Source organism: Dermacentor silvarum, chromosome 1 (genome assembly GCF_013339745.2).
Source record: "Dermacentor silvarum isolate Dsil-2018 chromosome 1, BIME_Dsil_1.4, whole genome shotgun sequence".
In the NCBI taxonomy this organism is placed as follows: Eukaryota; Metazoa; Arthropoda; class Arachnida; order Ixodida; family Ixodidae; genus Dermacentor; species Dermacentor silvarum.
Window position 1 is genome coordinate 311,511,642 of NC_051154.1, and position 15,093 is coordinate 311,526,734.

Here is a 15,093-nt window from a genome sequence, read left to right on the forward strand (position 1 = left end):
GCATACATTGACGAGTTCGTGTGGTCGTATTGGCGGTACCGCTACTGTGGCGCCCGTTCAATGGCGGAAGCCTCCTTGGTGAACTCGGCCACTGTCGCCGGTGGATTCCTCACGAGTCCAGCAAACAATTGCTCTTTGACTTCTCGCAAGAGATAGCGCAACTTCTTTTCTTCTGCCATCTCTGGGTCTGCTCTGCGGGAAAGGCGGGCCATATCTTCAGCAAACATGGCAACACTCTCATTTGATTTTTGAATACGGGATTCGAGAAGGTGCTGCGCATTGTCTCTTCGGTCGCTACTAGTGAATGTGTCTAGCAGCTGGATGCGGAAGGCATCCCATGTCGTCAAATTTCTCTCCCGATTCACAAACCACGTCCGCGCACTATCTTGAAGGGCAAAGTAGGCATTAACGAGTTTTTTGCTGGGAGCCCCAGTCATTATAACTGGCGACACGCTCAATATGGTCCAGCCAATCTTGGACATCTTCAATGGCGTCACCATGAAAACTTTCTGGAATCATAGGATTCTGCAGGGTCACCTGCGATGGAGTTGCAGTGGCCATGGCAGTAGTAGGTAGACGCGGTCCCGCGGGGTTCTCCAGGGGGTGGAACTCGGGCGTCAGGCCTAGCAGGCGACGGCTGTGTCGGTGAACAGGGGTTTCGACGAGCGAAGGGGATTCCCCGTTTGAAGTATGGCTCCACGAAGGGGTGCCAAGCATGAGGTAGTCGTACCCCGCACCTCCAACAGTGTCACGTCCTAGTAGGAGACGAGAAACCCGGTGTACAGCACGGATAACAGTATTTCTTGTTGTTGTTGATGGTGGTGCCTCAAAACATGGCTCGCACACAGAGGGGGGGATTGGCCACATTAGATTGTTTGAAATGTGCGTCTAACAAAACAAAATGGGAGAAAGGCACATTTAACACAAAGCAATATTCAACTCAATGCCAACAGAAAATTTGAGAGGGCATATTCATAAATTTAGGGGAAAAAAATAAAGTGAAGTGTCCCACGGTCGGTACCCTAGCAATGAAGCCTTCCTGGCGCTTCAATAAACTTGTGGATAGCAGAAATCATTAACCCATGGCTTGCGCCTAATTGACACGCACCAAAGGACAAAATGTTTGGTGTAGTAAGCGCTAAACCCAGCTTAGTTGTAGGAAATACTAGGAACATTCTGCGGCGGGAGGAGAAGCGGCGCCAAGAAAGAAAGAAATGGGCCATAGTTTCTGGTTCATTACAAAAAGAACAAAGGTTAGTTATAGACAAACCAGATCTATCAAGGTAAAAATTTAGGCGGGGAACTCTACTACGGAAGCTAGATAATGCCACCTCGCATTGTCGTGAAAGGCATTTGCTCGTATTCCACCGGAAATTTAGATGTCGAAAATCCTCTGCGGAAAGTAGGGATGATTTAGTACAATTTAGAAATAAAAAGCGTTTAAATCTATTTCCTGTTATAAAAGCGAAATCAGGAAGGATATTTAAGACAGGACCATTTAGTGACAATGATGCGAGCGAGTCAGCTGATTCATTTAAAGAAATTCCACTGTGACCGGGGACCCATACAAAGCGGACTTCAGACAAATTGTCTGGAACAAGAGTCGAAAATATACTCAGTAGGTGTGACCGATTTGTAGAAGTTAAATGTGTACAACCGACAGCGCATCGGTAACAATTATTACTTTCGATGTCTGGGTACCCAATTTTCTAATGGCTAGAATGATGGCCAGAAATTCTGCAAGAAATATTGGGGTGTAATCTGCTAGACGAAGAGCAAAAGACCAGTTAAGCTGATTTGAAAAGATGCCCACTCCGGCCTTCTCTGCATTTTGTGTAGCGTCCGTAGAAATAACCAAGTGAGAATGAAATTGATTAAGATGATCTTGCAGGAGACCTTCAAGTATGCATGACGGAAGAAGTTTTGCGTGATTTGGAAAAATATGATCAAAATTCAAGTTCACCTTTAACGAATCAGTTTTTGGAGAAATCAGGCACGGTAGGCAAACATGAAGTTTTGATAACAGCGTCTGAACAAAAACAATTTAAGGTTGTCGATAACGCCGCCAATGTGTTCGGAAAAATAAATCGGGATAATTTATGAAAAGGATTGCAAACGGGATAGGGATGTATCATAAAGCTTTAGAAAAGACACGACAGTAAGCTGCTCAAACCTGGACTCAAGCGGGAAAATTTCAGCCTCTAGATAAAGCACATCATTTATCTGAGCAGTCAACGCGACGTCGTCGTCGTCTCTATTTTTCCACCCGCGCGCTACTTCAGCGGCGTCTTCATGGCCGGGCACATGCCCGCGGCCGCGATATAGGATGTGGCAAAATGCAGAAGACAAAGTGAATGTTTAATAGCTTGGTAAGGGAACAAGAATCGAGGATCGCGAGTCAGCCCCTACACTCTGTACAGGAGTACGTTTATCTAGGTCAATCACTCACAGGGGGCCCTGATCATGAGAAGGAAATTTAGAGAAGAATAAAATGGGTTAGAGCGCATACGGCACACATTACCGAATCCTTACTGGCAGTTTACTACTGTCGTTGAAAAGAAAAGTGTATAATCATTGCATTCTACCGCTGCAAACATATGGGGAAGAAACATGGAGCTTAACAAAGAAGCTCGCGAGCAAGTTAAGCACCGAGCAAAGCGCGATGGAAGGATAAATGTTAGGCGTGAGGTTAAGAGACAGGAATAGAGTGGTGTGGATCAGAGAGCAAACGGGGATAGCCGATATTCTAGTTGACATTGAGAGAAAAAATGGGGCTGGGCAAGTTATGTAATACGTAGGGTAGACAACTGGTGGACCATTATAGTTACAGAATGGGTGCCACGGGAAGGGAAGTGCAGTCGAGGACGGCAGAAAACTAGGTGGGGTGATGAAATTAGGCTATTTTCAGACGCAAGCTGGAATCATCTACAGGTTTTCCCGCTCAATTTAATCCAAGCGCCACCGAAAATAATCCAGGCGCCAGCCAGTCTAATCTGAGCGCCAGCATTTTTAATCCAAGGGCCAGCAATTTAATCCAGGCGCCACCACATTTAATCCCAGCGCCATCCGAATTAATCCGCGTGCCAACTGATTTAATCCTTGCGCCAGCTATTTTAATCCAAGTGCCACTCATTTTAATCCCGGTGCCAGTCAGTTTACTCCTCTTGGCAATTGATTGAGGAACGAATAATTCTTGCAAGAGAAATCGTACCAGGCGTCACGAATGCCGTCTATTTATTGACGTCATCACTGTATTGGTGTCAGCACTAATCTAGCACAGATTCCACGCATCAGTTTCGTCATGGCTGCTTCAATCACTTAAGTGTACTTTGTATATCACTCATTTCCTTCCTTTTCGAGTCGCGTTTCCGAGTGACAAGAGTGACTCACATAAGTGAGTCACCATCGCGACACACATTGCGCTACTCGTGTTGTATCATGACATGCGATTTCCTTCTCTATCGTAACGCATATTGATCGAAATAGATTGCAAGGGTAAAAAGTTGCTCACCATTACTCAGCCACTTATCACTAAGCGACGCATGAGAACTCACTAGCTAGTACTTTAGCACGCACTCCTATACTCCCGACATGCATATCAAACGAAATGGTTCTGAGACGATTACCGCCTGTTGTTGAGTTACATGATTAAGTGACTAGTAACTCACTCGACGTCACCACCGTCGCTCCCAAGCTTCGCTCTGCTAACCTGCCGACATCCATATCAAACGAAATGCTTTTCAAAGGGCAACATCTTGCTCACTATCACCCTGTCAAGTGTCATGATCACTAGTGACTCACGTAACGTCATCACTGTTTTTACCCAACCTTGAACTCTCCTAACCTGCCGACATGCATATCAAATGAAATGGTTTTCAAAGGGTAACAACCTGCTCACTATCACCCTGTCAAGTGTCGTGATCACTAGTGACTCACGTGACGTCATCAGGGTTTTTACCCAACCTTGAACTCTACTAACCTGCCGACATGCATATCAAACGAAATGGTTTTCAAAGGGTAACAACCTGCTCACTATCAACCTGTCAAGTGTCGTGATCACTAGTGACTCACGTGACGTCATCAGTGTTTTTACCCAACCATGAACTCTGCTAACCTGCCGACATGCACATCAAACGAAATGGTTTTCAAAGGGTAACAAACTGATCACTATCGCCCTGTCAAGTGTGGTGATCACTAGTGACTCACGTGACGTCATCACGGTTTTTACCCAACCATGAGTTCTCCTAACCTGCCGACATGCATATCAAACAAAATGGTTTTCAAAGGGTAACAAACAGATCACTATCACCCTGTCAAGTGTGGTGATCACTAGTGACTCCCGTGACGTCATCACGGTTTTTACCCAACCTTGAACTCTACTAACCTGCCGACATGCATATCAAACGAAATGGTTTTCAAAGGGTAACAACCTGCTCACTATCACCCTGTCAAGTGTCGTGATCACTAGTGACTCACGTGACGTCATCAGTGTTTTTACCCAACCTCGAACTCTCCTAACCTGCCGACATGCATATCAAACGAAATGGTTTTCAAAGGGTAACAACCTGCTCACTATCACCCAGTCAAGTGTCGTGATCACTAGTGACTCACGTGACGTCATCAGTGTTTTTACCCAACCATGAACTCTGCTAACCTGCCGACATGCACATCAAACGAAATGGTTTTCAAAGGGTAACAACCTGCTCACTATCACCCAGTGAAATGTCGTGATAACTAGTGACTCACGTGACGTCACCACGGTTTTTACCCAACCATAAACTCTCCTAACCTACCGATATGCATATCAAATGAAATGGTTTTCGAAGGATAACAACTTCCTCAATATCACCCAGTGAAATGTCGTGATCACGAGTGACTCACGTGGCGTCACCACGGTGTTTTCCTAGCCGTGAACTCTTATAGCCTGCCGACATGCCTATAAAATGAAATGGTTTTGAAAGGTTAAGAAACTGCTCACTATCACTCAGTCAAATGACGTGATCACTAGTAAGACACGCGACGTCACCACATTTGCACCCGAGCATCAACTCCCTTTATCTGCTAGCATGCATGTCAAACGAAATTGTTTTATAATGCCAGGTAGCTGTCCAGGATCACTCAGTAACACGACGTCATCAGTAGTGACTCGTGCGACGTCACAACGGTTGTACCCGAGCATCCACTCTTCTCACCGGCTGATATGCATATAAAGTGTAAAGGTTTTCAAATTGTAACTGGTTGGTTGTTGTTGTTGTTGAGTAACAGTATTAAGTCACTATTGACTCGCGCAGTTGCCATAGTCTTGGTGAAGCATATATTCTCCTAACATATGCCTACACGTATAGCAAAAGAAATGGTTTTCAAAGGGCAGGTAGCGGCTCAATATCACTCATAAACATGACGTGATCACTATAGTGACTCACGCGACGTCACCACGTATGTACTCAAGCATGCACTTTTCTAACATGTCAATACGCATTACAAAAGAAATGATTTTCACACTGTGACTAGTTTCTCGATATTATTTAGTAACATTATTAAGTCACGTGCTGATTCACGGGAAGTCACATACCGTGAGGTGGGCTGTTTATGCAAAGGTGTCAGGCATACGAAACGAAATGGTTTACCTAGTGAGATAGGTGCTTCGTCGCATGACGTTATCAGGTTATAGGTACTGCGTCGCATGACGTTATCAGTAGTGGCTCATGCCACATCACCAACCAGCAACTGACCAGCAACTTCCTCATGCTATCGACCTGCATGTCAGAGTGTAAGTCAATGCAATTATATTTTCTTGATTTTGTTGTTGTTGTTGTTGAGTCAAATATAAGGGGGGAAACTAGAGACTATCTGAATCTCAGACGTGTGTGGCTCAGTACGCATTATTTTCTTACCAAACTCAAGGATGGAGTGCCACAAGGTCACCTACAAAAGAGCGTCGTGATGTATCCAATAAGACATCTCCCTCGACAACAGAAGTACAAAAATTTGGCGAGATATCCTGAACGAAAACATGTCATTTATTCAAGGCGGTATTTGATTGCAATACAGTCCAAGGTACTTTCTTGGTGGGTTTATACACACAAACCGAGAACAACTACATGTCCTCCTCTCTGAGCGCAGCTTGAACAAAAGAAAAATTGTGCCTATCGAATGCCGCACAATCCACGCGCTGAACAAGTGGCATTGCGTGTTGTGCAGCATTCACAAGCAACGAGCGCCTGTGCTCCTTTTGTGTGACTCCTTGTGGAGTCACCAGCACTGAGTCGCGCCTCTCTCTGAGGTACTCTTTAACTTGGCATTTGAATTTGGAGAAAACTTCTTCAATTGGATTAAAAAAAGGACTGTATGGAGGCAGCCGCTTGATGGAATGGTTCGAGCTGACCTGATTTGCCTGTTCAGCGCGGTTGTGAGCGGGAGCGTTGTCGAAAATGAAGACGGCCTCTGTTTCCGGCTCCTCTGAGTCAACCTGGGCAGACACGTCGGCGAGAAACTCATTGAACACGATCCAATGGACCCTTTCGACAATGCGCCAGTGCAGCACGCCGTTAGCCGACATTCAGGCGATGATGTTGATGTTCGCACCTTTTGTCGAAGTCGTCGTCTGGACCGCTGCCATGCCCTTTTTGGCGCAGCCGAATTTCCTTGAACACCATATATTGTAATTTGTTTCATCGATGTAAAAGCGGCAAACCCGAGGACCATTCGTCTGCAACCATTGCGCATACTCTTTTCGTTTGCTCTTCACGTCTGAGCGGTTGCGGTCCACCGGTCTCTGGGTCGCTAGCTTTACAGAGTAGGTGTGTGCGTCGAGGAGGCGGTCAATAGAAGTGGTGCTGATTGTGAGACCAGGCATTTCTTCTTCAACGGTGCGCTTTATCTGTTTCAACGTGAACGTTGGATTCTCGTCGACAGTTCTTGTTACGAAGGCGACGACATCGGCGCCAAACTTTCTGACGGAGCCCCCCGTTTTCAGCGAAACTTCACGGTCTGTCGCGGCAATTGACCTTGCAGTTTTTACGTTTGTGCCGAGCGTCGCGGCGAGTTGTTTCAAATTTCCGCCGCGCCTAGAGGCGTCAACGATTCTTGCTCGGTCGATGTCAGACACTCGGTTGTTTTTCTTTCGCGGCTCATTTCGATTCTTGAACGGAGGACCTCGCTTTCGCGCGGCGCTCGCCTGTTCGTCTTTAGGAGGCCCATCTTCCATGGTGGTCAGCTCAGGTAAACCACGAGCACAGCAGTAACACCAGGAGCGCAAAACAAAAGGTCAGAACGCCACTATTACGGAGGCGCCGGAAACGCCGTCTGCTAACTCCGCTTGCTTACGACGGGGTGTCTGCTTTCCAACGGAAGGTTGAAGGCGCTCGCTGACCACAGAGAAATCGTGGAAGTGAAGTACTAAGAAGAGTTTGTGTTTTTGATAGTTACATTATGGGAAGTATTTCAGACCGCCACTATTACGGAGGCGCCGGAAATGCCGTTCTTGTGAATCCGCTTGCTTACGACGGGGTGTCGTCTGCTTTCGCCGTGTGCTAACGCCGTCTGCAAACTCCCCGGTTTTTCTTTTACTACCATCGCGCGAGAATGTTGTGTGTAGTTTCGTCTGCGCTGAAGCATACGATAAGTTGTTGTCTGCTTTAGCTTTTCGTATTGTTGTACTGTTTGTTCTATGTGGTTTAGAAATACTTCCCATAATGTAACTATAAAAAACACAAACTCTTCTTAGTACTTCACTTCCACGATTTCTCTGTCGTCAGCGAGCGCCTTCAACCTTCCGTTGGAAAGCAGACACCCCGTCGTAAGCAAGCGGAGTTAGCAGACGGCGTTTCCGGCGCCTCCGTAATAGTGGCGTTCTAACCTTTTGTTTCGTGCTTCTGGTGTTACTGCTGTGCTCGTGGTTTACCTGAGCTGACCACCATGGAAGATGGGCCTCCTAAAGACGAACAGGCGAGCGCCGCGCGAAAGCGAGGTCCTCCGTTCAAGAATCGAAATGAGCCGCGAAAGAAAAACAACCGAGTGTCTGACATCGACCGAGCAAGAATCGTTGACGCCTCTAGGCGCGGCGGAAATTTGAAACAACTCGCCGCGACGCTCGGCATAAACGTAAAAACTGCAAGGTCAATTGCCGCGACAGACCGTGAAGTTTCTCTGAAAACGGGGGGCTCCGTCAGAAAGTTTGGCGCCGATGTCGTCGCCTTCGTAACAAGAACTGTCGACGAGAATCCAACGTTCATGTTGAAACAGATAAAGCGCACCGTTGAAGAAGAAATGCCTGGTCTCACAATCAGCACCACTTCTATTGACCGCCTCCTCGACGCACACAATTACTCTGTAACGCTAGCGACCCAGAGACCGGTGGACCGCAACCGCTCCGACGTGAAGAGCAAACGAAAAGAGTATGCGCAATGGTTGCAGACGAATGGTCCTCGGGTTTGCCGCTTTTACATCGATGAAACAAATTACAATATATGGTGTTCAAGGAAATTCGGCCGCGCCAAAAAGGGCATGGCAGCAGTCCAGACGACGACTTCGACAAAAGGTGAGAACATCAACATCATCGCCTGAATGTCGGCTAACGGCGTGCTGCACTGGCGCATTGTCGAAAGGGTCCATTGGATCGTGTTCAATGAGTTTCTCGCCGACGTGTCTGCCCAGGTTGACTCAGAGGAGCCGGAAACAGAGGCCGTGTTCATTTTCGACAACGCTCCCGCTCACAACCGCGCTGAACAGGCAAATATGGTCAGCTCGAACCATTCCATCAAGCGGCTGCCTCCATACAGTCCTTTTTTTAATCCAATTGAAGAAGTTTTCTCCAAATTCAAATGCCAAGTTAAAGAGTACCTCAGAGAGAGGCGCGACTCAGTGCTGGTGACTCCACAAGGAGTCACACAAAAGGAGCACAGGCACTCGTTGCTTGTGAATGCTGCACAACACGCAATGCCACTTGTTCAGCGCGTGGATTGTGCGGCATTCGATAGGCACAATTTTTCTTTTGTTCAAGCTGCGCTCAGAGAGGAGGACATGTAGTTGTTCTCGGTTTGTGTGTATAAACCCACCAAGAAAGTACCTTGGACTGTATTGCAATCAAATACCGCCTTGAATAAATGACATGTTTTCGTTCAGGATATCTCGCCAAATTTTTGTACTTCTGTTGTCGAGGGAGATGTCTTATTGGATACATCACGACGCTCTTTTGTAGGTGACCTTGTGGCACTCCATCCTTGAGTTTGGTAAGAAAATAATGCGTACTGAGCCACACACGTCTGAGATTCAGATAGTCTCTAGTTTCCCCCCTTATATTTGACTTAACAACAACAACAAAATCAACAAAATATAATTGCATTGACTACCACTCTGACATGCAGGTCGATAGCATGAGGAAGTTGCTGGTCAGTTGCTGGTTGGTGATGTGGCATGAGCCACTACTGATAACGTCATGCGACGCAGTACCTATAACCTGATAACGTCATGCGACGAAGCACCTATCTCACTAGGTAAACCATTTCGTTTCGTATGCCTGACACCTTTGCATAAACAGCCCACCTCACGGTATGTGACTTCCCGTGAATCAGCACGTGACTTAATAATGTTACTAAATAATATCGAGAAACTAGTCACAGTGTGAAAATCATTTCTTTTGTAATGCGTATTGACATGTTAGAAAAGTGCATGCTTGAGTACATACGTGGTGACGTCGCGTGAGTCACTATAGTGATCACGTCATTTTAATGAGTGATATTGAGCCGCTACCTGCCCTTTGAAAACCACTTCTTTTGCTACACGTGTAAGCATATGTTAGGAGAATATATGCTTCACCAAGACTATGGCAACTGCGCGAGTCAATAGTGACTTAATACTGTTACTCAACAACAACAACAACCAACCAGTTACAATTTGAAAACCTTTACACTTTATATGAATATCAGCCGGTGAGAAGAGTGGATGCTCGGGTACGACCGTTGTGACGTCGCACGAGTCACTACTGATGACGTCGTGTTACTGAGTGATCCTGGACAGCTACCTGGCATTATGAAACAATTTCGTTTGACATGCATGCTAGCAGATAAAGGGAGTTGATGCTCGGGTGCAAATGCGGTGACGTCGCGTGTCTTACTAGTGATCACGTCATTTGACTGAGTGATAGTGAGCAGTTTCTTAACCTTTAAAAACCATTTCATTTCATAGGCATGTCGGCAGGCTATAAGAGTTCACGGCTAGGCAAACACCGTGGTGACGCCACGTGAGTCACTCGTGATCACGACATTTCACTGGGTGATATTGAGGAAGTTGTTATCCTTCGAAAACCATTTCATTTGATATGCATATCGGTAGGTTAGGAGAGTTTATGGTTGGGTAAAAACCGTGGTGACGTCCCGTGAGTCACTAGTTATCACGACATTTCACTGGGTGATAGTGAGCAGGTTGTTACCCTTTGAAAACCATTTCGTTTGATGTGCATGTCGGCAGGTTAGCAGAGTTCATGGTTGGGTAAAAACACTGATGACGTCACGTGAGTCACTAGTGATCACGACACTTGACTGGGTGATAGTGAGCAGGTTGTTACCCTTTGAAAACCATTTCGTTTGATATGCATGTCGGCAGGTTAGGAGAGTTCGAGGTTGGGTAAAAACCGTGATGACGTCACGTGAGTCACTAGTTATCACGACATTTCACTGGGTGATAGTGAGCAGGTTGTTACGCTTTGAAAACCATTTCGTTTGATATGCATGTCGGAAGGTTAGTAGAGTTCAAGGTTGGGTAAAAACCGTGATGACGTCACGGGAGTCACTAGTGATCACCACACTTGACAGGTTGATAGTGAGCAGGTTGTGTTACCCTTTGAAAACCATTTCGTTTGATATGCATGTCGGCAGGTTAGTAGAGTTCAAGGTTGGGTAAAAACCGTGTTGACGTCACGGGAGTCACTAGTGATCACCACACTTGACAGGGTGATAGTGATCAATTTGTTATCCTTCGAAAACCATTTCGTTTGATATGCATGTCGGCATTAGGAGAGTTCAAGGTTGGGTAAAAACACTGATGACGTCACGTGAGTCACTAGTGATCACGACACTTGACAGGGTGATAGTGAGCAGGTTGTTACCCTTTGAAAACCATTTCGTTTGATATGCATGTCGGCAGGTTAGTACAGTTCAAGGTTGGGTAAAAACCGTGATGACGTCACGGGAGTCACTAGTGATCACCACACTTGACAGGGTGATAGTGATCAGTTTGTTACCCTTTGAAAACCATTTTGTTTGATATGCATGTCGGCAGGTTAGGAGAACTCATGGTTGGGTAAAAACCGTGATGACGTCACGTGAGTCACTAGTGATCACCACACTTGACAGGGTGATAGTGATCAGTTTGTTACCCTTTGAAAACCATTTCGTTTGACGTGCATGTCGGCAGGTTAGCAGAGTTCATGGTTGGGTAAAAACACTGATGACGTCACGTGAGTCACTAGTGATCACGACACTTGACAGGGTGATAGTGAGCAGGTTGTTACCCTTTGAAAACCATTTCGTTTGATATGCATGTCGGCAGGTTAGGAGAGTTCAAGGTTGGGTAAAAACACTGATGACGTCACGTGAGTCACTAGTGATCACGACACTTGACAGGTTGATAGTGAGCAGGTTGTTACCCTTTGAAAACCATTTCGTTTGATATGCATGTCGGCAGGTTAGTAGAGTTCAAGGTTGGGTAAAAACCCTGATGACGTCACGTGAGTCACTAGTGATCACGACACTTGACAGGGTGATAGTGAGCAGGTTGTTACCCTTTGAAAACCATTTCGTTTGATATGCATGTCGGCAGGTTAGGAGAGTTCAAGGTTGGGTAAAAACAGTGATGACGTTACGTGAGTCACTAGTGATCATGACACTTGACAGGGTGATAGTGAGCAGGATGTTGCCCTTTGAAAACCATTTCGTGTGATATGGATGTCGGCAGGTTAGCAGAGCGAAGCTTGGGAGCGACGGTGGTGACGTCGAGTGAGTTACTAGTCACTTAATCATGTAACTCAACAACAGGCGGTAATCGTCTCAGAACCATTTCGTTTGATGTGCATGTCGGGAGTATAGGAGTGCGTGCTAAAGTACTAGCTAGTGAGTTCTCATGCGTCGCTTAGTGATAAGTGGCTGAGTAATGGTGAGCAACTTTTTACCCTTGCAATCTATTTCGATCAATATGCGTTACGATCGAGAAGGAAATCGCATGTAATGATACAACACGAGTAGCGCAATGTGTGTCGCGATGGTGACTCACTTATGTGAGTCACTCTTGTCACTCGGAAACGCGACTCGAAAAGGAAGGAAATGAGTGATATACAAAGTACACTTAAGTGATTGAAGCAGCCATGACGAAACTGATGCGTGGAATCTGTGCTAGATTAGTGCTGACACCAATACAGTGATGACGTCAATAAATAGACGGCATTCGTGACGCCTGGTACGATTTCTCTTGCAAGAATTATTCGTTCCTCAATCAATTGCCAAGAGGAGTAAACTGACTGGCACCGGGATTAAAATGAGTGGCACTTGGATTAAAATAGCTGGCGCAAGGATTAAATCAGTTGGCACGCGGATTAATTCGGATGGCGCTGGGATTAAATGTGGTGGCGCCTGGATTAAATTGCTGGCCCTTGGATTAAAAACGCTGGCGCTCAGATTAAACTGGCTGGCGCCTGGATTATTTTCGGTGGCGCTTGGATTAAATTGAGCGGGAAAACCTGTAGTGCAAGACAGGGGTAAAAGAAGATCGCAGGGAGCAGCCTTCGTCCTGCAATGGGCATAAATATAGGCTGATGATGAGGATGATTATTCTATCAGGTTCATTCCGGAATCGAGATGATCATTGCTAATCAGCTCCAGAACAAATTCAGCTCAGTTCACGTTGGTAAAAAAAAAAACATTTCATTAAGTATGCAACTAGGCATCTCCAAAACGTTTGGCGTCAAGGCAACATTACAAAATTTTCTGTGTCCAGGGACATATCATAATTAAGTCAACAATATAACGTTTTCAGAAGAGGCACACAATACCATGCGATGACAAAGGTAGCGAGAAGCCGAAGACATGCACACATTTTCATCATAACATATGTCATCATAACATTTTCATCATAACATCATGACATACCACGGCCTGCCATTCGGCCGCTTTAATGATTTATATTCATAAATTCAGCCCTGCAATAAGAAGATAAATATAAATTTTTACCAGCGCAATTGAATATACTTAAAAAACTGCAATCTACAATTATATGTGCTCCTTTAGTGATGGCAAAGAAGAATAGCGCTAATTAAAACTGTACAGCTGGTGTTTCAATTGTACTACTTCGTTTAAATCTCACTGCAAGCGAGAGTTCAACGTTGTTTTAACAAAATAAACCACGTTGTTTTAAGCGAAATTGGAAATATTCGTCACACGGAGTTAGCTCTGTATTCAGAATTGACGTACTTCATTTTTGAAACTCTTCGTTCGGACTTGTATGTCGTACTGAAAGGAGAAACATAACAATGAGTAAATTCTTTCACTTTTTCAACTGCTTAGAATTCAGGCATCTGTAGATGTGTACTTAAATCCTGGTGTCAAGTATTTGTGGTACAGAAGATCACTTCATACAAACATGTCCCAGCTGAAGCTGTAAGAAACGCGCAAACATTGTGGGTCCTGGAATTGTTGATTATTTGTTTTCCCTCAAGTCATTGATCGAGTACAGCAAGCGCTATCTGTTGATTCATTTTGGAAGACGGCGATGTACTTATTTATCCTTTTCTCGGGGACTGCATTTCAACCGCTAACAACTAAAGTTATCGTTCAGCGCAAGACGCGCCTGCATGATCTGGAACTTACTCGAATTTTATCGTTTATATCTATTTTGCATGATCTCGCTGAACCTTTTGTGATCAGAATGTATGCGCGACGTGAATAGTGTTGTACTTTTTGGAAGGCATACGAGCACAGCAATTACGCTAGAACCTTGGACGAATGCTGTACAAACGCCGACGAGCTTTACCCCGCAGATCAGATTGTCGACGATCACGGACTTTTCTCGCCGCTATCGTTGTGCCTGAGTGTTACTCGTTTTGCTCGACACAAGTTTGCCCGATAAAGAGTTAGTTACGATATTCACTGTTGTCGCTACTGTGTTCGTCCCCGTCATTACAACTTGACAATATCGGAAGCATCAGTGCAAACTCGACCTCAGTCTTTGCACAGTATCTTGCGCCTCAGCAAATGCGCCTCTAGTTGTGGGCTTGAATCTACCGCTCAAAAGTTTAGAGTTTCTCCCTAAAATATTTTGATACTTGCGCATAGTTATCATGGATAAACACTGAGTACGAAGATTAAGGTTAACACATGGCGTCTGGTTGTTGTTAGCTGAACCATATGAAGCCAACAGGCAATGAACTGTTTTTTAGTGAAGTGCAGAAATATTAAGAAAAATGGAAGTGAGACGTGGACGGAAAGGCAACTTGTCATTGCCGGCCGCATTACGCGTGCGATGCACTACCACTACCAGCGCTGTAGCTTTAACCACAGGTGTAACGTTGCGCATGGATTATAGGAGGCAATAAGGCCAATAGGTCCTCGTTAATTGAGGTTAGTCTCGTTTTTCTCGCTCATTGTGTGGCGACGTTCACAACTCAAGCAGTCTTGAGGTCTTCAGGTAGAATACGAAGGCCTATTGACCTCCCTTTAGCGGCTCCTAGGTTCACGTAATACACGCCACCTATAGCTACGGCTGAAGGAATGTTCGAAATCTGCAGTCATGGGCGTAAGTGGCTGACCAAGATGTATAACTCACTGACCAAGATGTATAACTCAAACACCAATCGCACACAAAGAAGACGGAGGACAGCCGTAGCCGAATTGGTGGACAATCGCAGGAACTTTGTGGAAGATGTTTTAACACGTCATATATTTACATTATACATAAAAGAACTGTTTATTCCCTTGGGCTTTCTTTGCTTTGGTGTGTAATAAATGAATCTCCACTTTTTTACATTGGACGTGTGCATTAAGAATGTGTATGTGGCCGACAGGTGAACACGAAACGCCGATTTCCAGAGCGAATAATTGCCACTCA